The following is a 23,860-nucleotide window of genomic DNA, read 5'->3' as shown; positions in this document are numbered from 1 at the left end:
CATGTTTTCTTGCTTTACGCATTTGATAAAACAGTTACGTCTTCCAATTGTATGGAGGAGCTTTTGTAGGAAATTACTTTTTCCTTTTGATGTATCTATAAGAGTCAGTTGGGTAGGGTGCTTCGGTTTTGTTTCTTGCTGGGCACAGTGATGTAGTCTCTGTATTTCTTTGGCTGTAATGAATGTGAGTGTTGTCTGTGAGTCTCTCAGTGGCCTAGGCTACTGTTGTTTGTGAAGGCTGTGGCATGGCTTTCCTTGGAATAAGAATGCAGAAAAGGCTGGTTTTGTGGCTTCTGGGGGGTGAATATGTAGATGTACAGCCCCTCTGCTACAGGATGGGGTAGGGTTTCCAGAAGTGGCAGTGATAGGCCATGGATTAGCAAGTCCATGGGAAGTGTGTGCAGGTACCAGTAGTGGTGGCAGCAGGTCTTGGGTGGTGAGCCTTATAACAGGTCAATGAGAAATGCGTAGACATAATTTGTTTTTAAGGGGCTCAGAAATATGGGAAATAAAATGAGGGAAGAAAAGCTATAGAGAAGTTTGAAAATAAAATATTCAAATGGCAGTGCAATAGAAACATGTAGAGTAAAAGTTACATAGATTAAAGTTTGAATGAGACCTGGGGTAGAGAATGTAAGGCTACATACATACAGAAGAATGGGGATAGCATCACCTAGTGGTTGCAACTACAGTTTCTGAAGTCAGAGAGACCTGGATTTGAATCCGCACTCTCTTACTCATCAGAGATGTAGCTTTATGAATGTTACTTATGGCTTGATGGCCTAATTTCTTCATTTATTAAAGAGAATAGTAAACTAACCTCATAGAATCTCATGAAGCTTTTCAATGAAATTGTGTATGTACGTAACTTGGAATGAAGACTGGCACAAAGTAAATGTTCAATAAAATGTTGGTGAAAATTAGCTTGAAATAAAGTATTCATTCTGAAGAAGAATAAACAGAAGGGCCATTTTATTTGGTGGACAATAGTAGGAAGCTTAGGTATAGCACAGAAAATGCCAAAAGTTTTGGTGAACCATATTACTTGAAAAAAAAAAAAAGCACACATTGATTTTTTCAGTGGGAAAGATTATCACTGAACAAAAGTAGAAGGTATATTTATAAATAAGAATACTCTTTTGCTGAAAGCTATATAAAATTTAACTTCGATCCTTAGATTATATTTTTGAGTTACAGTCAATCCTAGGTTACTTAAAGTTTTATAAATTGGCTCTTTTTCTTCCTTGTTGCACGGATTTTGGCCATTTAACTACTTATTAAGATTTTCACCAAAAGTACTTACATGAAGACAAGGTTAAAAGTCAAATAATTTTGACTTTCCAGGTGATTAAATGCTACCAGGTAAAGAATAAATAATCACACCCTCTGCTCAATTAAAAAACACACTCTGATAAAGGACAATTTTTATCCTAGTTCCTAGTGATCTCGTTAGATACTATGCCTTCAACTTGGTTCTGCCCCAGGTGCATATGCCCAATTTCATGAAATGAAACTTTTGGAGATTATCAAGTATAAACATTGTCTTAGGGTACAAGGGGTTTAAGAACCAGAGTTTCATTATGTTACAGATAGTTAGGCATGAACAGGGGGCTCCCCACCAGGAATGTCAGGTGACCATCAAATGACGGTCAGGCAGTTGTTATACTCTCTAAAATAATTGGTCTCAGCCAGTGCCCAGAGAAAGGCAGTCTCCCAATAGATAGAAACACCTGAAATGTGACCAGCAGCTTCCTGCTAAGATCTCAGGAGGTGGTGAGGGGGCTCACACATGCACATTAAGGGGCAAAATGGTGGAGTTTAATTGGTATATGACCTCCTAAAGACATCTGACTGGCAAGGGAAGGACCAGTGAAGGAAGAACGCCTCAAGTCAGCATGTGTACAACTCCAGTAAACACACTGTGCATGATCCCCTCCCAATAGTAGCAGGCCACTGCAAATGCGAACACCTCACCCTAAGGGAGAAGGGAAAAGTCCTCCTAGACATTGGCTTAGGCAAAGACTTCATGACCAAGAACTCAAAAGCAAATGCAACAAAAATAGATGAGACCTAACTAAAAAGCTACTGCAGTGCAAAAGAAATAACCGACAACCCACACAGCGGGAGAAAATATTCACGAACTATGCATCTGACAAAGTACTAGAATCTACAAAGAACTCAAATTAGCAAGGAAAAAACAATCTCATCAAAAAGTAGGCAAAGGACATAAATAGACAGTTCTCAAAAGAAGATATGCAAACAGCTAGCAAACTTATGAAAAAATGCTCAACATCACTAATTATCAGTGACATGCAAATTAAAACCACAATTTTAATTTGGCACATTACTCCTGCAAGAATGGCCATAATTTAAAAAAACAAAAAATAATAGATACTGGCATGGATGTGGTGAAAAGACAACAGTTTCACACTGCTGGTGGGAATGTAAACTGGTACAACCACTATGGAAAATGGTATGAAGATTCCTTAAAGAACTAAAAGTAGCACTACCATTCAATTCAGTGATGCCACTAAGTGGGTATCTACCCAAAGGAAAAAAAAAATCATCATATGGAAAAGACCACTTGCTCACTCATGTTTATAGCAGCACAATTTGCAATTGCAAAAATATGACACCAGCCTGAATGCTCATCGACTAAAGAGTGGATAAAGAAAATGTGGTATATACACACCATGGAAATACTACTTGGCCATAAAAAGGACAAAATAATATTTGCAGCAACCTGGATAGAGTTGGAGACTGTTATTCTAAGTAACTTGGGAATGTAAAACCAAACATCGTATGTTCTCACTTATAAGTGGGAGCTAAGCTATGACGATGCAAAGGCATTAGAATAATATAATGAACTTTGGGGATTCAGATGGATAAAGGACTATACAGCGGGTACAGCGTATACTGCTCGGGTGACAAGTGCATCTAAATCTCAAACTTATCTTTGTAACCAAAAACTATTGAAATTAAATAAAATCTAAAGAAAAGAATCATAATTTAAAATTAAATGAAAGTAGACTGTGGACAAATGTCAACACCAAGATGATAGAGATATTAGAATTGCCCAACAAAGATTTTAAAGAAGCCATAATAAAAATGCTTCAATAAGACATTATGAACATGCTTGAAACACATGGAAAAATAGAAAACCTCAGCTAAAAAAAGCTTCAGCAAAGATGCAGACAATATAAAGAACTAAAGGGAAATTTTAGAACTAAAAAATATAGCCAATGAAATATAAAGATGTGCAAATGGGCTCAACAGCCTAATAATGGAGGAGACAGAAAAGAATCAGTATACTAAAATACAGAACAATAGAAATTACCCAATTGAACAACATCAAGAAAATAAACTAGAAAAAATGAACAGAGACTCAAAGACCTTTAGGATTATAATATAATATCTGATATTTGTATCACCAGAGTTCTAGAAGGAGATAAGAAAGAGGGCAAGATTGAAAAAGTACTCAAAGATTTAATGGCTAAAAGTTTATCACATTTTGGTAAGAGGCAAAAACTCTGAGATTCAGTATGACAAGGAAATATCAAAGAGGAAAAAATAAAACACCTAAGAAATCCACTTCAAGAAAAATCAAAATTAATCTTCACAAAGATGGAGAAAACATTTTGACAGAGCCTAAAAATAAATGATATCTTATCCATAAGGGAAAAACAATGTGAATTCAGCAGATTTCTCATCAGCATGGAGGCCAAAAGGATAAAGCACACTATTTTTCAAGTGCTGAAATAAAGTAATTGTCAACTCAGAACCCTATACTTAGTGGATATATCCCTCCAGAATGAAGGGGAAATGAAGACATTTTTAGATGATGGAAAATAAGAGAATTTGTTGCCAGTAGATCTACTCTAAATTAATGCCTTCAGAAAGCTATCTAATCAGAAAGAAAACTTGTTTAAACAAGAAGGAAGGTTATTACAAGCAAAAATATGATTAAATAGACTCTCTTGAGTTTTCTAAGTTGATTATTGAAGCAGGAACTATAAAACTGTCTGTGGTTCTAAAAGTATGTGGAGGAATTAGTTAGAACTGTTACATTATAAATGAAGAAGGGTAAAGGGATACAGAGGGAGGTAATGTTTCTATACTCCCTTGTACTTATAAAATAATAACTCTGTTAGACCACAATACATTACGTATATGTAAAGGAACTGCTAAAAAAAAACTATACAAAGGAATCTACTCAATGTGACTAAATATACAATTCTAAAAAAAATGTGTAACCCCAGAGAAGTCAGGAAAGAGGAGACATACAATACACCAAAAAACAAAATGGCAGACTTATGTCCTGATATATCAATAATTTGACTAAATGGTGTAGTGTTCCAGTTAAAAGACAACAATTGGCAAAGTCTATTTTAAAACATCTCCAACTCTGTGTGCTTTGTAGGAAACTAATTTCAAAAAAAATTACATAGGTGAGATTAAAGTAAAAAGATGGAAAATATATGTCATGCAACCAATCAAAAGAAAGCATGAATTGCCATATTATTATTGATAAACTTCAGAGCCACAATAACTTCCAGAAACAGAGGGACATTATATAATAATAAAGAGCCAGTCCACCATAAAGATGTAGCAATTACAAATAAGTTATAAGCAAGAGAGCTATAAAATGTGAAGCAAAAAGTGGCAAAACTGGAATGAGAAATAGAGATATCTACATATATATTTGGAGACTTAAAACACTGCTGTCTCAATACTGGATAGAACTAGACGGAAAATCATCAAGAATATGGAAGAACTCAACGTTATTATTCAACAGAATCTCATCAGCATTTATAGAACACTCTATCCAACAACAAAATAAATGTACTTTTCAAGTGTCCCTAAAATATGTACTGAAATAGATACCCTGAGCCATAAAAAAGCTCAAAAATTTAAAATTGAAGTTATGTAAAATGTGTTCTTCAATCACAAGGAAATGTAACTACTAGAAATCAATGACAGAAAAAGGAAAATCTCCAAATGCTTAAAAACAAAACAGACATTTATATAATCCATGAATCAAAGACTAAGTCTCCAAAAAAGTTAAAAGCTGCATTAAATTTAATACAAATGAAAATTTAACTAAGATTTGTGTAACATACCTGAAGCAGACAGGGAAATGATAGCACTAAATATACATATTAGAAAATATAAAAACCCAAAGCAAGTATAGGGAATAAAATAATTACTAGCAGAATTCAATGAAATTGGAAGCAGAAAAAAAATAGTCAATAAAACAAAGCTGTTTCCTTGAATAGGTCAATAAGTCTGACAAAATTTTATCAAAGACACAACATACCAGCATCAGTAATAAAATAGGAGCTATCACTAGAGACCCTGGGCACATCAAGAACATCATAAGGGAATACAATGAACAATTCTATGCACATAAATTTAAGAGTTTAGATGAAATGTACTACTACTTTTAACAACACACACTACCACAACTCACCCAACATATATAATAGATCATTTGAACAGCTATTAAGGAAGTTAAATTCTGTATTTAAAAATGACCCTCTCCTAAGTTAAGAAATCATTAAATCATGATGGTTTCAATGAGAATGTATACAGACGTAAGGCTGGTTTAATATTTAAAAATAAATCAATGTAACTGTTTGAAATGCTTGTTCCCCGGTGCCATAAAGAAATAGCACTTGAACATAAATTTATTTAGTAAGGCCATTTTTACTTCCTGCAGAAAGGGTATACTCTCCAGCAGTTTTGCCGCGAGAGTACACTGAACAAAGGAGACAGGGTCATTTATAACTTGACGCATCCATCCTACTGCTGTGTCAAGTTTCCATTGGATGGAACGGTGCCTCACATTCTGTATTTGTCCTGATTGGCTAGCAACTTAGAACTTTCTAAAGAGGTAAAGGTAGAGGAGAACAAAGGACGGAGGAAATAACTTGTGGAATGCTGAGAAAGGTAAAAACACTTTTAAATAAGGAAGAGGAACAGGCTATGACCTAATGCTTGCTTGGACCAGTATAAGCATGCTAGGGCAAATATTTAGGCTAAATTGTAGGGAGATAAGGACATAAAGTACGTTGATTTCTTTATTACGGCTAGCAGATATTTAGGAACGTTAGCACAGGTCTTTGAATAAATTTTGCTTTTAAGAGAAGTTATTATTTATTCCTAATTAGACAGGGAGGAAAGTCTTTGAAGAGGAACCTCTATTTTACTTTTTACAGTAACCTACCATAATAACAGGCTAAAAAAAAAATCATGATAATGTCAGTGAAGTCAGAAAAATATTTGACAAAATTCATCACCCATTCATAATAAAAACTCACAGAAAAGAAATGAGGTAAAATTTCCAACTTAATAAAGGGGATCTACAGTAACCTTATAGCTAACACTAAATGCTAAAAGACAGAAAACTTCCCTCTAGAACTGAGACAAAGGCAAAGATGTGCATTCTTACTACTCTTGTTCAACATAGTACTGGTAGGTCTACCCTGTGCAATAAGGCAAGAAAGAAAAATGAAAGGGCACATTTTTCGGGAAGGATAAAACTATTCCTGTTTGCAATGACATAATTGACCACGTAGAAAATTCCAAGGCATCTACCAGAAACAAAACAAAACCCTCCTGGAACTGAGTGAGTTCAACAGAGTCCCAGGGTATAAGATAAACATACAACAATCAATTGTATCTATATAGTGGCAGTGGAAAAGTAGACAAAAATTAACGTATTATTTACAATTATTTAAGAAATTAAAATACTTAGGCGTAAATCTATAAAACATGTACAGGACTTGAATGGGAAAAATTATACAACAGTGATGAAACAAATTCAAGGTCAATATAATAGAGACGTACTCTGTTCATGGATTAGAAGACTCAGCATAGTAAAGATCTCAATTCTTCAATTAGCATGCATGCTTAATACAATTCTTATAAATAACCCAACAAGATTTTTTTGCAGTTACAGATAAGAAAGCTGGAATAATAAAAGGAATGTGTCTATGTGATTTCAAAGCCTTACATAGCTATAGTAATCAACTATATGATCAACATATTCATATAGCCCAATAAAACAGACTAGAGGACCAATCAATACAATTATACAAATATGCCCAACTGATTTTCATAGGTAAAAAAGCAATTCGAAGGAAGAAAGCTAGCCTTTTCAACAAATGGTGCTGGAGGAATTATACATTTATACTCCACACCCACCTTTCAAAACTCTCAAACTAAATCTCACACCTTATAAAAAATTAACACTAAAACTTTTAGGGAAATACAGAAGGAATAATTAAGATCTAGGTCAAAACAGAGTTCTTAGATTTATAACAAAAAGCACAATTTATAACAAAAACATAAATTGGACTTCATCAAAAATTAAGAATTTGCTTTATGAAAGACCCTCTTGAAAAATTAAAAGACAAAGTACAGAGTGGGACAGAATATTTGCAAATGATATATCTGACAAATAGCTAGTATCCAGAATATATAAAGAACTCTCAAAACTCAATAGTAAAAAATAATCTTATTTAAAAATGGGCAAAAGACATGACACATTTCACTAAAAATGATATACTGATGGCAAGTAAGCACATAAGATGTTGATATCACTAGCAAATGCAAACTAAAACCACCATGAGATATCACTATATACCTATCAGAATGGCTAAATTAAAGATATTGACAACAAATGCTGGTGAGGATGCAGAGAATGTGTTAGCTCGTATTGTTGGGAATATAAAATTATATAGCCACTCTGGAAAACTGTTTGGCAGTTTCTTAAATAATTGAACATACAACTACCATAAGACCCAACAATATGGGGCATTTGTTTATCCGAGATAGATGAACACTTACATTTACACAAAAACCAGCATGAGAATGTATATTAATTTTATTCATAAGAGCCAAAACTAGAAACAACCCAGATGTCGATAGGTGAGTTGTTAAAATAACTGTGGTAAATTCATAGCATGGCACAGTACTCAGTGTTAAAAAGGAACAATGGTTTAATTCTCACTACAACTTGGGTAAGTTTCCAGAGAACTAAACTGAGTGAAAAAAAAGCTAATCCCCAAAGGTCATATGATGTATGACTCTACTAGTATCACATTTGCAAAATGACATATTTATAAAAATGGGAACAGATTAGTGGTTGCCAAGAAGTAAAAGGGAAGTGAGTGTGCCTACAAAAGGGTAACATGAAGGATCCTTGTTGTGGTAATGGAAATGTTCTGTATCTTCACAGAACTAATGAAAATATTGTGCTCGTGATATTGCACTACAGTTTTGCTAGATGCTACCATTGGGGGAAACTGTAAAGGATACACAGAATCTGTTTGTATTGTTCTTACCACTGCGTGCAAATTACAATTACATCAGAATAAAGGTATAATTTAAAAAAGAGAACGAAACTGGAGGACTCATGGGATACCTTTCCAACATTTTCTATAAAGCAACAGTAATGAAGAGCATCGAACATATATAACTTTTTGTGGTTAAAAAACCCATAATAAAGTTTACCATCTTAACTGTTTTTAAGTGTACAGCTTAATAATACTTAGTATCTTTATTGTTTTGAAAGAGATCTCCAAATTTTTTTATCTTGCAAATCTGAAACTGTATACCCATTAAACAGCAACCTTCCTTTCTCCCTTAGTCTAGTCGCTGTCACCAACATTATACTTTCCACTGCTATGAATTTACTTTAGCTACTTTACATAAGTGGAATCATATGTTATCTTTTGTGACATGCATATCTTACCTAGCATGTCTTCAAATTCATACATGTTGTAGCATGTGACAAGACTTACTTTTAAAGGCTGAATAATAATATATATAGTAATCACATTTTGTTTGTTCATTCATTTGTTGATGAACATTTAAATTGCATCCACCTTAGATGGTAAATAAAGCTGCTATGAATTTGGTTCTATAAATATATTTTAGAGATCCCACTCTCAATTCTTTTGCATAAATCCCCAGAAGTGGAATTTTAGGATCACTGGTAGTTCTATTTCTAATTTCTTTGAGGAAGCTCCATATTGTTTCTCATAGCACTTGCATCATTTTTTAATTCTACCAATACTGTATAAGGGTTTTAATTTCTCCATATCTTCACCAATATGTTATTTTCTGGGGGGGATGGTTTGTTTTATTGAAACCAGCCATCCTAATGAGTGTGAGCTGATATCTTATTGTGGTTTTGACTTGCATTTCTCTGATTACTAATGATGCTGAACATCTTTTCATACGCTTGATGGCCATTTGTATATCTTGTTTGGAGAAATGTCTGATCAAATTCTTTGCCCATTTTTTAATTCCGTCATTTGGGTTTTTGTTGTTGACTTGCAGGAATTTTAAAATATATTCTGGATATTAACCCCTTATCAGATATTTGATTTGCAAATATCTTCTCCTATTATTCAGGCTGACATTCACTTTGTTGATTATGTGCTTTGATGCACAGATGATCCCTGATATACAGTAGGGTAACATCCCGGTAAATCCATCGTAACTTAAAAATATCATTGTCAAAAATGCATTTAGTAAACATAATCTAGTGAACATCATAGCTTAACCTAAGCAAAACTATCTAACACAAAGCCTATTTTATAATAAAGTATTGAGTATCTGAATGTAATTGAATACCAAACTAAAAGTGGAAAACATAATAGTTGTATGCGTACTTTAAGTACAATATCTAGTAAATGTGTGTTGCTTTCGCACTATCATAAAGTGAAAAAAAATAGGTCAAACTATCTTCAGTGGGAACATCCTGTAGTCTCATTTGTGTATGGTTGCCTGGGCTTTTGTGTTATATCCAAGAAATCCTTGCCAAATCCAATGTCACCTTTTCTCTTCTGTTTTTCTATGTGGTTTATATTGTTTTAGGTTTTATATTTAGGGCTTTATTCTATTTTTAGTAATTTTTGTATATGCTGTAAGATAAACACTTCATTTTTTTTGCAGGTAAATATAAAGTTTTGTTGTATCATTTCTTGAAGAGATTGTCCTTTTTCTATTGAGTGGTCTTGGTACCCTTACCAAGGATCTGTTGTCCATATACACAGGGTTTATTTTTGTACTATTTAGTCAGTCTATTTTTCAGTCTTTATGCCAGTACCACACTATTTTGTTACTATAGCTTTGTAATATTTTGAAATCATAAGTTCTCCAACTTTGTTCTTTTTCAAAATGTTTTTGGCTATTCAGAATTTCTTGAGATTTGTTGTGAAAATATATGTATATGTAATTTTTAAATTTCACTTTAAGTTCTGGGATACATGTGCAGAACATGCATGTTTGTCACATAGGTATACACGTACCATGGTGATCTGCTGCACCCATCAACCTGTAATCTAAGTTTTAAGGCCCGTATGTATTAGGTATTTGTCCTAATGCTCCCCTTCCCCTTGTCCCTGCCACTGGCCCCAGTGTATGATGTTCCCCTCCTGTGTCCATGTATTCTCATTGTTCAACTCCCACTTATGAGTGAGAACAATATTTATATATATTTTTTATATCTGCAACATGTTTTTAACTTCCTTGGTTAAGTTCAATCCTAAGTATTTTATTCTTTTTATTCCTTAATTGGATTAGCTAAAGTTTTTAATACTATGTTGATTAGGAGTGCCAAGAGTAGGCATCCTTTTCTTGTTCCTGATCTTAAAGTTTTCACTCTTTCACCATTGAGTATGATATTAGCTGTGGGCTTTATTATGTTGAGGTAGTTTCCTTGTATTCCTAGATCGAGCGCTTTTGTCATGAAAGAGTGTGTTGCTAATTGCTTCTTCTACACATATTGATATGATCATAGGGTTTTGTGCTTCATTCTGTTACTGTGTTGTATTACACTAATTTTTGTATGTTGAACCATCCTTGCAATCTAGAAATTCCACTTGATCATAGTGTATAATCCTTTTAATGTGTTGTTGAATTTTATTTGCTAGTATTTTGTTGAGGATTTTAATACCCATATTCATCAGGAATATTGGACTGCTGTTTTCTTTTGGTATCTTTGACCCGCTTCTTTAATGTTTTGGAAGAGTCTAAGAAGAATTAATATTTGTCCTTTTAAGATTTGGTAGAATTCAGCCATAAAGCCTTTAGGATATGGATTTTTTGTTAATAGGTGACTTTTAAAATTACTCAGTTTCTTCATGATTCAGTCACGTAGGCTGTGTGATTTTTGGAATTTATCCATGTCTTTTAGGTTATCTGTTTTGTTGGTGTACAATTGTTACAGTAGTTTATCTTTTACATTTCTGTCCTATCAGTTATAATTTCTCCTTTCATTTCAGATTTTAGAGTGTTCTCTTTTTTTCTTAATCTAAAGCTTTGTCAAACTCTGATCTTCTTTAAAACCTCAGATTGGTTGTTGATTTGAAATCTTTTTTGATGTATACATTTACAACTATAAACTTCCTTCTAAAACTGCTTTTGTTGCATTCCACCAGCTTTGATATGTTGTTTTTATTTTCATTTGTGAAATTTCTAATTCCTTTTTTTCATTTGACTCATCGGTTTTTTGAGAGTATGTTTTTTAATTTCCACATATTTCTGGATATTCCTGTTTCGTTTGTTCTATTGATTTCTAGTTTTATTCCACAGTAATTAGAAAAGATACTTTGTATGATTTCATTTTTTTGGATTTGATTTGTTAAGTGTGGTATTGTCTAACGTGATCTATCTTGGAAAATGTTTCAAATATACTTGAAAAGAGTGTTCGTTCTATTGGGTGGAATGTTCTGTACCTGTCTGCTAGGTACTATTTGTCTATGTAGTTGTTCAAGGGCTCTATTTCCTTGTTGATCCTCTGGTTGTTGTATTCATTATTGAATGTAGGATATTTAGGTCTCCTACTATTTTGGTATTGCTATATATTTCTCTCTGCAATTCAAAGCACAACTATTTATAATTGGTGTATCTTTTTGGTGAATTTACTTATTATTATATGATATCTTTCTTGTGACACATTTTGATAGTCTTTTCTTATATGACTCTGGCACTGCTTTGATTACCATTTGCATGAAATATGCTTTTTTATTCTTTCAGCCTATGTGTGTTTTTAGGTATAAAGTGACTCTCTTATAGATAGCATATAGTTGGATCCTCTTTTTAAACTCATTTAGCCAATCTATATTTAACTGAGGAATTTAACCCATTTACATTTAAAATAATGACTAAAAGGACTATTGCCTTTTTGTTAATTGTTTTCCCCATTTTTTATAGCATTTTGCCACTACTTTTTTCTCTTACTGCCTTCCTTTGTATTTCATTGATTTCTTTATAATGATGTGCTTTAATTCTCCTCTTATGTCCTTTTGTGTAAATTCCATAGATGTTTTCTTCATGGTTATTGCAATTATATCAAACCTATTAAAGTCATTATCAGTTTAAAATTGAATTCTATGACTTCAATCACATAAACTCTACACTGTTATAACTTCACCCCTTCAATTTATATCACAAATTACATCTTTATATATTGTATATTAACACAGATTTATAGTTAAGTTTTTGTCACTTTAATACACCAAAATTATTCTAGTATACGTTACTAATTTTGTCCATGCATTTACCTTTGCTGGAGAACCTTATATTTTTGTACGGTGTTCCATTGCTGCCTACCATCTTTTTATTTCAACTTGAAGGACTTCCTTTACATTTCTTGTAGGGCAAGCTCAATAGTAATGAACTTTCTCAGGTTTTGTTTATCTAGAAGTCTTAATTTGTCTTTCTCTTTTGAAGACAATTTGGTTGGATGCAGTATTCCCTGTTGACAGTTTTTTCTTTTAATATTTTGACTATATCATCCTATTCTCTTCTGTCCTGTGAAAAATGTGATAATCTTATGGGAGTTCCCTTGCATGTGACAAAATGCCTTTTTTTTTCTGCTTTCAAGAGTTTGATGACTATGTGTCTAAGTGTAGGGCTTCTTGATTCTGTATATTTCTTTCCTCAGATTTGGGTAGTTTTCAGCCATTATTTTTTAAAATAAGCTTTCTATCCTTTTCTTCTCTATGTGGGACTACTATAATAAGTATATTGGTCCACTTGGTAGTGTCCAATAAGTCTTTTAGGCTTCTTCACTTTCAGTTTACTTCATGATTTCAAATCATTTGTCTCAAAATTTGCTGATTCTTTCTTCTGCCTGCTCATCTGTTCTTGAATCCCTCTAATACATTTTTCAATTTAGTTTTTAGCTCAATTTGTTTTTTTAATAGTTTGTCTTTCTTGATATTCTTTTTGTTCATGCACTAGTTTAATTTAGTTATCTGTCTATGCATTCTTTTAATTCATTGAACATCTTTTTTTTTAATACTTTAAGTTTTAGGGTACATGTGCACAACGTGCAGGTTACATATGTATACATGTGCCATGTTGGTGTGCTGCACCCATTAACTTGTCATTTAGCATTAGGTATATCTCCTAATGCTATCCTGCCCTCCTCCCCCCACCCCACAACAGGCCCTGGGGTGTGATGTTCCCCTTCCTGTGTCCATGTGTTCTCATTGTTCAATTCCCACCTATGAGTGAGAACATGCAGTGTTTGGTTTTTTTGTCCTTGCAATAGTTTGCTGAGAATGATGTTTCCAGCTTCATCCATGTCCCTACAAAGGACATGAACTCATCATTTTTTATGGCTGCATAGTATTCCATGGTATATATGTGCCACATTTTCTTAATCCAGTCTATCATTGTTGGACATTTGGGTTGGTTCCAGGTCTTTGCTATTGTGAATAGTGCCACAATAAACATACGTGTGCATGTGTCTTTATAGTAGCATGTTTTATAATCCTTTGGGTATATACCCAGTAATGGGATGGCTGGGTCAAACGGTATTTCTAGTTCTAGATCCCTGAGGAATTGCCACACTGACTTCCACAATGGTTGAACTAGTTTACAGTCCCACCAACAGTGTAAAAGTGTTCCTATTTCTCCACATCCTCTCCAGCACCTGTTGTTTCCTGACTTTCTAATGATCTCCATTCTAACTGGTGTGAGATGGTATCTCATTGTGGTTTTGATTTGCATTTCTCTGATGGCCAGTGATGATGAGCATTTTTTCATGTGTCTTTTGGCTGCATAAATGTCTTATTTTGAGAAGTGTCTGTTCATATCCTTCTCCCACTTGTTGATGGGGTTGTTTTTTTCTTGTAAATTTGTTTGAGTTCATTGTAGATTCTGGATATTAGCCCTCTGTCAGATGAGTAGGTTGCAAAAATTTTCTCCCATTCTGTAGGTTGCCTGTTCACTCTGATGGTGGCTTCTTTTGCTGTGCAGAAGCTCTTGAGTTTAATTAGATCCCATTTGTCAATTTTGGCTTTTGTTGCCATTGTTTTTGGTGTTTTAGGCATGAAGTCCTTGCCCATGCCTATGTAATGAATGGTAATGCCTAGGTTTTCTTCTAGGGTTTTTATGGTTTTAGGTCTAATGTTTAAGTCTTTAATCCATCTTGAATTAATTTTTGTATAAGGTGTAAGGAAGGGATCCAGTTTCAGCTTTCTCCATATGGCTAGCCAGTTTTCCCAGCACCATTTATTAAATAGGAAATCCTTTCCCCATTTCTTGTTTTTGTCAGGTTTGTCAAAGATCAGATAGTTGTAGATATGTGGCATTATTTCTGTGAACATATCAATGATAGTTATTTTAAGTTCTTTGTTAGCTCCTAGATCTACATTTCTTAATGTTGATTTCTGGAGATTTATTGTTTTGTTTTGTTTTACGCATTTGGACCATGTTTCCCAGTTTCTTATTATACCTTGTGAGAAGTATGTATGGTTAAAGTTTGGGCATTTGAAAAAACCACCACCTCTCTTAGTCTTTGTGTACTGGCTTTATGCAGGGAAAGGCCTTCACCAATCATCTCATATCTTTTCTGGTATCTTCCTCCTGGCATCTCCCTGTGAAACTGCAGCTCTAATATGCTGCTTGCCTCTGTTTTCAGCAGCTTCAAAACTGGGGTGCTGTTCTCTTCAGTGCTCTGAAGCAGCGGAGTTAGAAAGCATTCCCTTGAGCAGCCAGTTAATTAGGGTGTTTAGCTGTTAACTAAATTTTCATGGGTTTAACTTCCACCAACCTAGCAAAGGGTTAGCTTAAAGTAGTTCACTTGCGTTCAATTAATGCAGAATAGAGTCTTGCAGTACTTAGGGATGTTACAGAAATTAAGTGTAATTTACTTACTAAGGGCTTTGAAGGCCCTTGGTCTTATGTAACCTTAATTTCTTAGTTATAGTTAGTATTAATGGAGACATAGGTAGCAGGAGGGTAGAAGAAATAATAAGTAGGGAGAAGAATAGTATGGGTTTTGTTTTTGAATTGTCATTTTCATATTACCAGATGTGGGGAATAGCGTCACCGAGATGGAATAAATTAGGCATATGTAAAAGTACAGGTTGAGTAGAGTTATGATAGCTATAAAAATGGTTGGGGTAATAAGGCTATTGTTTTTTGTAAATTCTTGGATGATGGTTCATTTAGGCAGGAACCCTGTTAATGGAGGTAAACCTCCTAGGGATAGAATTAGTGGAATTACAGGTGTCAACCATGTTAATTTGTTTCAGTCGTGAGATAGTGACAGGGTTGTGCTTATACTCAGGTTGAGTGCTAGAAATGTGATTAAGATAAGGTAAATAATCATGTTTAGGGTGATGGGCAGTTGGAGCTTCTCTGGGCAGCTCAGGGGACAAAGAGGGAAATGACTCAGGACAGGACACATTCTACTCTGAGGCACACTTACACACACACACACACACACACACTCTCTCTCTCTCTCTCTCTCACTCATTCTCACAGTGGGACTGTGTAGACAGCCAGTTCACCAAACGTGCACATCTTTGGGATGTAGGTAGAAACCAGAGTACCTAGAAAAAACCCACATAGACATGGTGAGATCATGCAGACCCTATACATATAATGGCCCTAGCCAGGTTTTTTCCTCATCAACCTTATAAGGAAATGACCTTGAATGAAAGGACGTTATCTAAGGATCTTGATACAGTTTGGCTCTGTGTCATCATGCAGATCTCACCTCGAACTGTAACTGAAAAAAGTTGGTAAATAATTATCTTGTTTTTATTGATCTTTCTTCACTTGATCTTAGCTAAAAGGCTGAGAAGTGATTTTTATTGGTTTTTCTTCAGTGTACATATAACTCATTTATTTCAGTGTTAAATATTAGAAGTGTTTGGTCTTTATTCAGAAGTTTGGTGATGTTTTTGTGACCAGAAATATGCTGTAGGAACTTAACTCTTGCTGATATCAATTAGCCTAGGGTAAAATGGGTTTTCTTTTATTTCATTTCACTTAAAATCGGTTTCTAAAAAACTATCAACAATGTTAAGGATTTACTATACACAATAATACTGATATTAATTGAAACCAATTATATTAAAGCAAGTTAAAAGTTAAAAAAAATCAGGTTTAGAATGGTAATGTTTGGGTTATAGATTAGTACTGCTATTATTCAACCTATGTGAGTGATTGAAGAGTAGGCTAAGACTTTATGCAGTTGTTTGGTTAAGCCCTCCTCAACGGCTTACTATAATGGATAGGATTGTGATAGACAGGAGGATGTTCATGTTTGTTGATGGGAAAATTAGAAACATAATCAAGATAGGGGCTAGTTTTTGTCATGTGAGGAGAAGTATGCCAGAAATTAGAGAGGTTCCTTGGGTTAACTGTGGGACTCAGAAGTGAAAGGGGGCTATTCCTAGTTTTATTACTAGGGCCACTATTATTATTAAGGATGAAAATTGATTAATAGTGTTTATTGTTCATCGTCCAGAGGACAGGTTATTGGAAAGGATACCTATCATGAGAATTATAGATGTGGTGCTTGTGTAAGGAAATATTTGGTGGCTGCTTCTGTAGAGCAGAGATTTTTTTTGTTGTTGTTAATTAAGATTGGGGTAAGGGCTAGCATGTTTATTTCTAGGCCTGTTCAGATGAGAAATCAGTATGAGCCTAGCATTGCGATAAGAGTTCCTGTGAAAATAGGGAAATAACAAGTTGAGCTAAGGGATTAATTGCCATGGGAAGGGTGTAACCAACATTTTTGGGGTATGGGCCCGATAGCTTATTTAGCTGACCTTACTCTAGTACATGGTGTAATAGGTAGCACAGAGAATTTTGGATTCTCAGGGGTAGGTTCAATTCTTATAGTTCTAGAAATAAGATGATTTTAACCTCTATTGTAGTTCTAGAAATAAGAGGATTTTAACCTCTATTGTTTACTCTATCAAAGTAATTACTTTGTCAGACATATTTCCTATGTTTGGGGTGGCATGCTGGAAATTAGGACCGGCATTGAGATATATCATATGCAGAATGCTAGTTTAAGTGGTAGGAAAATTTTATAGAAGATATAGGAGCTGGTCATAACGGAATCAAGGGTATGCTGTTCAAATTCATAAAAATAGGGTGGTTCGAAGAAGGGTCTTGGAAATGAAATTTGTGGTATAGAGTTCTCGTGAATATATAGTGTGTAGTGCTCCTAGGAAGATAGTAGTAGTTAGGGCATTTATTATGATAACGGTCATGTATTCTGCTATAAAGAAGAGGGCAAATGAGCCTGTGGCATATTCGATGTTGAAGCCTGAGACTAACTCTGACTCCACCTCTGTTAGATCAAAAAGGGATTGGTTAGTTTCTGCTAGTATGGAGATAAATCATATTATGGTTAGAGGCTATGACGGTAAGACCAGTCAGAGGAATTCTTGCATTGTGATAAGTGCATATAAGTTCAATGAGCCACTTATCAGTAGAACTGATAGCAGGATAATGGCTAGGGTGACCTTGTATGAAATTGTTTGGGCCACAGCTCACAATGTGTCGATTAGTGAATATTTTGAATTAGATGTTCATCCTGATCACAGAGTAGACAGCCAGGCTTGATGTGGCTAGTATAAATAGGAGGACTATATTGAAATTAATTAGAGGGTCTGGTATAGGGAGGGAAGTTCATAAGAGGAGAGCGACAGAAAGGTCTAGGATTGGACCAGTAATATAGAGGGTAATAGTAGATATTGAGGGCCTTAAGGGTTCTTTGGTGAAAAGTTTTATTGTGTCAACGGCTGGTTGAAGCAGCCCATAGGGACCTACAATGTTAGGTCCTTTGCGTAGTTGTATATAGCCTAAGATTTTTTGTCCGATGAATATAAGGAATGCTATGGCGATAAGAGTGCGGATAATGAGTAGTAGGAAAAGGTTAATTATAGGCATATTGTTAAGAAGAGGAGTTGAACCTCTGATTACAAAGTTTTATGCAATTTCCGGGCTCTGCCATCTTAAGCCCTGGTCTTGGGTAGGGTGTGTGATGATTTGTTGGATTGAGATAGGATCATCTATGGAGCGAGGGTGCTTTATTAAGTGAGCCCTGTTTCTCTTGTTTCATACTAGGAGAAATGTCAAATAGATAGAAACTGACCTGGATTATTCTGATCTGAATTCAGATCACGTAGGACTTTAATCGTTGAACAAACAAACCCTTAATAGCAGCTACACCATTAGGATGTCCTGATTCAACATTGAGGTAGTCAACCCTATTGTCACTATGGACTCTAGAATAGGATTGCACTGTTATCCCTAGCATAACTTATTCCATTGATCAAATTATTGGGTCAATGTGTATTCACTTAGAATAGTGTGGTCTTAGTTTAGGTTGTTCAGAGGTTGGATTATGCCCTGAGGTCACCTCAACCAAAATTTTTAATGCAGGGAGAGTAGGCTAGGGCCTGTAGGCTTGAGTTTTACTTGTATTAATGAATTAAAGCTCCATAGGGTCTTCTCGTCTTATTTGTTTATATCTGCCTTTTCATGGATATATCAATTTCACTGATTAAAAGTAAGAGACAGCTGAATCCTCATGTGGCCATTCATATAAGTCCCTATTTAGGGAACAAGTGATTATGCTACCTTTGCACGGTCAGGATACTGCAGCCATTGAACATATGTCACTGGACAGGCAGTGCCTCTAATATTGGTAATGCTAGAGGTGATGTTTTTGGTAAATAGGCGGGATAAGATTTGCCAAGTTCCTTTTACTTTTTGTAATTTTTCCTTAGAGCATACCTGTGTTGGTTAACAGTGTAAAAAATAGGGTACTTATTATATTGTTTATTAATGTTATGCTGCTAACTGTCAGTGGATTATTCCAGTCTGATGTAAGCTTATGCAATGGAGAATATTTCATATTACTTATGTTAACATTATTGCTTCTATTAAGTAATAGATTAGACCAATGTGATGTTAGGGGGTTCAGTAGAGTGATTAGAATTTAAGATAGTTAGATGTTGAGCTTAAACACTTTCTTAATTGGTGGCTGCTTTTGGGCCAACGATGGTGGTAGTATTTTTTACTCTCTGTAGGAAGGTTGTTTCCTAATGTCTAAAGAGCTGTCCCTCTTTTTAGACTCAGTTAAACATACAGGAAGATTAAGTAATTCTGTGGGTAAATTTAAAGTTGAACTAAAATTCCATCTTGGACAACCAGCTATCACCACTACTCATGAATCTTCTTACTATTTTGTCACATAGGTGAATATGCTCTTTCAGCTGTTCTTGGGTGGTTCATCTGGTTTTGGGACACTTGGCTATAGTTCTCTGTGTAAAGTTATTTCTAGTTAATACATTATGCAGAAGGTATAAGGGTTTCGCTTTGCTTTTTAATGCTTGATATAGTTCTTTCATCTTTCTCTTACGGTACTATGTCTATCGCACCAGGGTAAAAATTTCTATTGCCTATACTTTTGTCTAAGGTAAATGGTTTGATTAAGATAGTTTGATAAAATTTTTAGCGAGGTTTGGGGCTAGAGTTGGCTCAAAGTGATCAGGTCATGATGGAATCCTCCAGGTGTAAGCTGGATGCCTTGGGTTAAGCTACACTTTGGTTTGTCCAAGCCTACTTTCCAGTACACTTACCATGTTATGACTTACCTCCTTTATACATGCATAGAAAATTATTAGTAATAGTGATTTCTAGAGGGATATTTGAGGAGGGTGACGGGTGGTGTGCGCATGCTTCATAGCCTTATTCAACAAAGCACTCTGCTCTTGGTTTATTGCTAAATCTTCCTGAGTCCTTAGATTTCATAAAGGTTGTCATGAGATTTTCTGGACATAGAAAATGTATCCCATTTCTTGCCATCTCATGGGCTACACCTTGACCTAACATTTTTATGTGTGTGCTTGTGCTTACTCAATAAACTTTTTAGGGTTTGCTGAAGATGGCGCTATACAGGCTGGGGGCAAGAGGCAGTGAGGTGTATCAGGGTTCACTGATTATAGAACAGGCTCCTCTAGAGGGATATAAAGCACTGCCAAGTCGTTTGAGTTTTAAGCTGTTGCTCAGGCAAATGGTTTTGTTAATGTAACTCTAGTGGGGTATCTAATCCCAGTTTGGGTCTTAGCTATTGTGTCTTCAGGGTATTAAAGCTACTTTTGTAGTATATTTTATTTCAGCTGGAGTTTTTTACAACTTAGATGGGGTTTAGCTTTATTGAGGGCAGACAACCTAAACACTCTGTACGCTGAGTTCCATTAGCTCAGGTTAATCACGCAGTGGCTGGCACGAAATTGACCAACCCTAACTATTAGTATAGCTTAGTTAAACTTTCATTTATTTTTTTTAATTATTTATTTATTTATTTATTATTATTATACTTTAGGTTTTAGGGTACATGTGTGCAATGTGCAGGTTAGTTACATATGTATACATGTGCCATGCTGGTGTGCTGCACCCACTAACTTGTCATCTAGCATTAGGTATATCTCCCAATGCTATCCCTCCCCCCTCCCCCACCCTACAACAGTTCCCAGAGTGTGATGTTCCCCTTCCTGTGTCCATGTGTTCTCATTGTTCAAGTCCCACCTATGAGTGAGAATATGCGGTGTTTTGTTTTTTGTTCTTGCGATAGTTTACTGAGAATGATGATTTCCAATTTCAGCCATGTCCCTACAAAGGACATGAACTCATCCTTTTTTATGGCTGCATAGTATTCCATGGTGTATATGTGCCACATTTTCTTAATTCAGTCTATCATTGTTGGACATTTGGGTTGGTTCCAAGTCTTTGCTACTGTGAATAATGCCGCAATAAACATACCTGTGCATGTGTCTTTATAGCAGCATGATTTATAGTCCTTTGGGTTCACAGAATTGGAAACAACTACTTTAAAGTTCATATGTAACCAAAAAAGAGCCTGCATCACCAAGTCAATCCTAAGCCAAAAGAACAAAGCTGGAGGCATCACACTACCTGACTTCAAACTATACTACAAGGCTACAGTAACCAAAACAGCATGGTACTGGTACCAAAACAGAGATATAAATCAATGGAACAGAACGGAGCCCTCAGAAATAACACCACGTATCTACAACTATCTGATCTTTGACAAACCTGACAAAAACAAGCAATGGTGCTGGGAAAACTGGCTAGCCATATGTAGAGAGCTGAAACTGGATCCCTTCCTTACACCTTATACAAAAATCAATTCAAGATGGATTAAAGACTTAAATGTTAGACCTAAAACCATAAAAACCCTAGAAGAAAACCTAGGCATTACCATTCAGGACATAGGCATGGGCAAGGACTTCGTGTCTAAAACACCAAAAGCAATGGCAACAAAAGCCAAAATTGACAAATGGGATCTAATTAAACTAAAGAGCTTCTGCACAGCAAAAGAAACTACCATCAGAGTGAACAGGCAACCTACAGAATGGGAGAAAATTTTCGCAACCTACTCATCTGACAGAGGGCTAATATCCAGAATCTACAATGAACTCCAACAAATTTACAAGAAAAAAACAAACAACCCCATCAAAAAGTGGGCGAAGGACATGAACAGACACTTCTCAAAAGAAGACATTTATGCAGCCAAAAAACACATGAAAAAATGCTCATCATCACTGGCCATCAGAGAAATGCAAATCAAAACCACAATGAGATACCATCTCACACCAGTTAGAATGGCAATCACTAAAAAGTCAGGAAACAACAGGTGCTGGAGAGGATGTGGAGAAATAGGAACACTTTTACACTGTTGGTGGGACTGTAAACTAGTTCAACCCTCATGGCAGTCAGTGTGGCGATTCCTCAGGGATCTAGAACTAGAAATTCCATTTGACCCAACTTTCATTTATTAATAAAGATTTATCACTGCTGTTCCTGTGGGGGTGTGGATGGGCAAAGTGTTTTGAGCTGTATTTATGCTTGATACCTGCTGTGAGGGCATTTTCACTGGGGCAGGGATGCTTGCATGTGTAATCTTACTAAGAGCTAATAAAAAGGCCAGGGCCAAACCTATCTGTTTATGGGGTTGTGCAGACCCATCTAGATATTTTCAGTGTCTTGCTTTGAATAATTAAGCTACATTAGCTACATAAATACTTAAGTATAAAGTTAAAATATAAGACAAAGAAATACATATAAATAGTCATTTACAGTTTTGGAAATTCAGGGTCTTTAAAGTTGAATTGGCGGAGCTTTGGCTGAGAGGATTACTTATAATTAGAGTATAATTTATTTAGGATATGATATATGGGGCAGTGCTTTCAGAGGGATATGCTCAAGGTATTATATTAGTATTAGGTATTATATTAGTATTAGGTATTATATTAGTATTAGGGTGGAAATTGAGTTATACAAAATGGAGTATTAATTTAGTGGGAGGGTCTTACGATTTTTAGAAAAATTACATCAATTGAGGGGTAGCTGTTGTATTCATGGTTAAAATGTGATTTCTGGGCTCCGACTGGGTTGCATTTTAGTCTCTTGTTTTTGAGGTTTGGCAAGGGTACATTTACCTAGGTTGATGGTAAATTCAGAGATGGGGGTGGGGGTTGCGGATCTAATTGGAAATAGTTCTTGAAAGTAAGCATACGTGCAGGTCTACTGATTAATTGTTATGTCCTTCAAGCATGAATTAATTAACACCGTATGGTTACTATGTCAGCCCAGAATATTCAGTAAAAGCTCAGCTTCTACAATTGATTTGGCAGGAATCAAATCCGAGTTCATCTACAGTGGATTCAGCAGGGACTAGGCCTTCCGCGATGGTGAGTGATGGCATCCCCTACAGTTAAAAATACCAAATGCGTGACAGTGCTCCTGTGACTGGTTAATACAGTGGTAGTCATTAGTCCATCTAGATGTCTTATTTAAGGGGAAAGAGTGGGCGATCTTAATTTTATTGACTTGACGTAATAACTAGATGCCAGGTATAGTTTCAGTATAGTCACCCCCAAGCGAGATGGAGTCTTGCTCTGTTGCCCAGACTGGAGTGCAATGGTGCGATCTCAGCTCACTGCACCCTCCAGCGATTCTCTGTCATGGCCTCCTAAGTAGCTGGGATGACAGGTGTGCGCCACTATGCTCGGCTAATTTTTGTATTTTTAGTAGAGACAGGGTTTCACCATGTTGGTCAGGCTGGTCTCGAACTCCTGACATCAGATGACCCACCTGCCTCCCAAAGTGCTGGGATTACAGAGACAATTCTTTTAAAAAGAAAGAAAATGAAATAAAAATACTTGCAGTGGAACAAAAATGAGGCAATTCATTACTGGTAAACAAGCAATAATGAAAATACCAAAGGTATTTCTGCCTGAATAACTAACAAATGCAGATAAGGATGTTAAGTGAAACTCTCATGAGCTGCAGGCGGCAATGTGAACTGGTGCAGTGTTTAAGACTGTTTGGCATTACTTACAAAACCTATGACCCAGAAATTCCACATCTCTTCACCTACGACTATACCTTAGTAAGTGGGAAAAACCTATGACCCAGAAATTCCACATCTCTTCACCTACGACTATACCTTAGTAAGTGGGATTTTGCAATGGAGTATTCCATGTGTATCTGAAGT

At 35.5% G+C, this 23,860-nt stretch overlaps 2 long non-coding RNA genes across 2 annotated transcripts in view; one reads left to right on the top strand and one right to left on the bottom strand.

Annotated features, from left to right (window-relative positions):
* Nucleotides 1-23,860, bottom strand: part of LOC129060949 (uncharacterized) — a 128,771-nt gene that overhangs the window by 20,772 nt on the left and 84,139 nt on the right. The window lies entirely within an intron of this gene.
* LOC134761917 (uncharacterized) overlaps nucleotides 1,097-23,860 on the top strand; it is a 29,049-nt gene continuing 6,285 nt past the window's right edge. The window contains exons 1-2 of the long non-coding RNA XR_010141080.1: nucleotides 1,097-5,949; nucleotides 22,998-23,054. This is a non-coding gene — a long non-coding RNA (uncharacterized LOC134761917). The remainder of the gene's footprint in view (nucleotides 5,950-22,997; nucleotides 23,055-23,860) is intronic.

Source organism: Pongo abelii, chromosome 7 (genome assembly GCF_028885655.2).
Source record: "Pongo abelii isolate AG06213 chromosome 7, NHGRI_mPonAbe1-v2.0_pri, whole genome shotgun sequence".
Taxonomy (NCBI): domain Eukaryota; kingdom Metazoa; phylum Chordata; class Mammalia; order Primates; family Hominidae; genus Pongo; species Pongo abelii.
This window is presented reverse-complemented; position numbering and strand designations above follow the sequence as displayed.